The sequence below is a fragment of the Cyprinodon variegatus genome, unplaced genomic scaffold (assembly GCF_000732505.1).
Source record: "Cyprinodon variegatus isolate N-32 unplaced genomic scaffold, C_variegatus-1.0 Scaffold1916, whole genome shotgun sequence".
Lineage (NCBI taxonomy): Eukaryota > Metazoa > Chordata > Actinopteri > Cyprinodontiformes > Cyprinodontidae > Cyprinodon > Cyprinodon variegatus.
In genome coordinates this window covers 35,856-38,708 of record NW_015152369.1, presented here as the reverse complement: position 1 = coordinate 38,708, position 2,853 = coordinate 35,856, and the positions used below count along the sequence as shown (strand labels likewise).

General features: G+C 35.0%; 1 long non-coding RNA gene across 1 annotated transcript; it reads left to right on the top strand.

Moving 5' to 3' along the window:
• Window positions 1-277: 277 nt before the first annotated feature.
• Window positions 278-1,346, top strand: LOC107104844. The gene is made up of 3 exons (XR_001482289.1): window positions 278-354; window positions 608-676; window positions 1,267-1,346. It is a non-coding gene; the product is annotated as an uncharacterized LOC107104844 (long non-coding RNA).
• The last annotated feature ends 1,507 nt before the right edge of the window (window positions 1,347-2,853 follow it).

Genomic DNA, 2,853 nt, shown 5'->3' with positions numbered 1-2,853 from the left:
AGTGAAGTGGTTTAATCAGGATGTGGACAACAAAGAACCACCATCAGAGACTGGCTGCTCTGCTATTGTCTCTTTATCATCAGGGTCTGAGTTCCCTCAGTGTAAAGTGACTGATACTGTTGCTAAGGAAGAGTTTACCTTCAGTCTTCAGTCCTCAGGTGAGAAACAGGTTAGAAGATGATGAACTGAAGAAAGAAGTTTTAAAGACTACCATATGAACAGTTTTAGTTTCTGACACTTTGTTCTTGTTTCCAGAAAAATCAGGAGGAAAAGTTCAACCAACAAACAAACCTGGAAACAAAAACTCAAAGACAACCAGACCAGAAACCAAAAATGTTTCACCAACCTTTCAAGGTAGTGATTGTTCTAATGTTTTAGTATATTTCAAAATCATGATCGTATGATGTATATTATAATCTGCACATTTTGGGCTTTTTTGTTTCTAAAATGAGGGAATAAAGACATGAAATAAGATTTAATAAAAAATTCTGATAAAAACTTTACTTATAAATTAAACCTTTACATTTAAAAGACAATATAATCCATTTCATTGCAAAATATTTTGCAACTTTGTTTCTTATTTTCCCTGTAAACTGAACAAATGAAGCCACTCCCGGAAACAAGGACCCAAAGCAAACAGTTGGGAGCAGGAGAACTTCTGACACAACAAATCAAGGTTTGGCCCAATTATACTCAGTTATGAATATATGAGTGGTTTGTCTTTAGCTCCTGTTATCATGTTGTTATTTCAGTCATCTTTATATATAATGTGGTGATCATCACATGGAGAGTTAGGAATGAGAGTTCTGACTGATAAAAATCAGAAATACATCTTTCTGAAAGATAATTTTTTGAGATAAATGAGAATCACAGTTTTAAAAGACATCATCAATGTTCATAAAAGTCACTTCATCCTCCATAGGCTGGACATTTTAGAGCTTTGATGGATTTAGAACAATTGTCCTTCAGAGTTGGTCTTATTTTGACAAGTTGAGAAAATATCGTAAAGTTACTCTCTGTTACCTAAAAACTAAAGTGAGAAACAGGTTAGAAGATGATGAACTGTAGAAGATCACTGACATCACAGGAAACTAGGATTAACTTCAAGATTTTTTTAAATATTTGGATTGTTTTCAAATTTATTTATACATAAATTTTTGTAAATTATCAAATCATCCAATATAGTTTTATCTATAATATTTTGATGCAATGAAAAAAACTGAAATAAAAACAGTTTTGATTATTCTGCTGCGTTTTTCATTTCAGGAGGGAAGGTTAAAACAACCACGCAACCTGGAAGCAAACAGTTTAAAACAACCCAACCAGGAACAGACAATCCTCCACCANAGATTTACTGTAGGTGAACACTGATCCCTCCAGTTCATAGGTCAGTATTGGTAGCCCTTCCTATGACTCGGTAGCCATAAAGTCTACATTAAAAGTGTCTAATATATATTCTTTTATATTAACTTATCTCATTATTCTAACTATAATTTTGGCGCATATCATGTAATATAAATCCCTTTAATGTCCCACAATAAGTAAATTCACTCTGTGCATGTTGGCCCATCCCCTTGGGGATGGGTGGGCTGCCATTGTGTGGCGCCTGGGGAGCAATCAGGGCTTAAGGGTTTTGCTCAGGAACCCAGAGTGGAGGCTGTGGGGGTTGAACTACATACTTGCAACCTTCTCAGGGCACAAACACACTGCTCTAACCCACTAGGCCAACACTCCTCCAATATTTATTAACTCTATAATTTTCTATGTGGTCATCATTAATGTTTGCTGTTTTTATTTTGTTGTTTTTTTTTGTTTGTTTTAGCGAACAGCTGTTTTTCCACGTTTGACAGAAAGGTCTTTCTTAGACTATTGTTGTGGTGAAAGAATTAGACAAAAGCACATGAATTTCGCACCAATTACCTCCATGAGCTTTACTGCCTTTCTGGGGATGACATCTGCTACCAGTGCAGACTGCTGGGTCTGGAAATTCATGACTTCATCATCGAAAAGATGATCTGTGTTTAACTCAGATGTTCTGCTAGTAGTTTGTTCCTGTAGGCAGCAGGAGGTGCTGAAAGTCTGAGCAAAGACACTATTTGCTGCATTAATAGAGGACTGTATTTAGCAATAAGAGGAGATACACACATCTTATAACCTTCATAAGCCCCAGGAAAACAGAAATACATGGAGTAAGGGTTCTAAAAACTGGACTACTTTTTAACATTTTTAATACAGGATTCCTTCATGTTGTTGTTATGCTTGAACACACATTGAGAGATAACATCCCTCTGGAGCACATGGAGGGGATTTTTAATATTGTAACAAAACAGAAATCTTATAGACCATATTATAGAAAATTTTCCTGAAATTTTCAGGGTTTGATCCAGAGTTTCCTGCATTAAAGGTTAAGATTTAGACAACTAAACCTGAGACAGACTGAATATTAAGAGAAAATCTAATATAAATCTATAAACTGTGAGATCTGCATATGTTTCCATTCTTGCTTCCATTGCTAATTTTTAGGTCAACAGTTGTTCATTTGAGAATTGTATAAAATAAATCCATAAATTGTAGCATTTACTTCATAGAAGCGGTTAGAATGTGTATTTTAGTCTGTTTGAGCATTTAGTTAATCTGCTATTGTTGCTGAATCAATGAATCTGTGATCAACCTCATGGTCTCTGGAAGAAAACTGCAGACCTGCATTTACCTTTATTATTTACACCTGACGTGATGAAGCTGCAGGAATAAAATCAGAGGCATGTTTAACTAAACCGAGACTCTGGTGCATGAGCCTGGCTTTATCTCTTATTCTGGGAATGTCAAAATATATATATATATATATATATATAT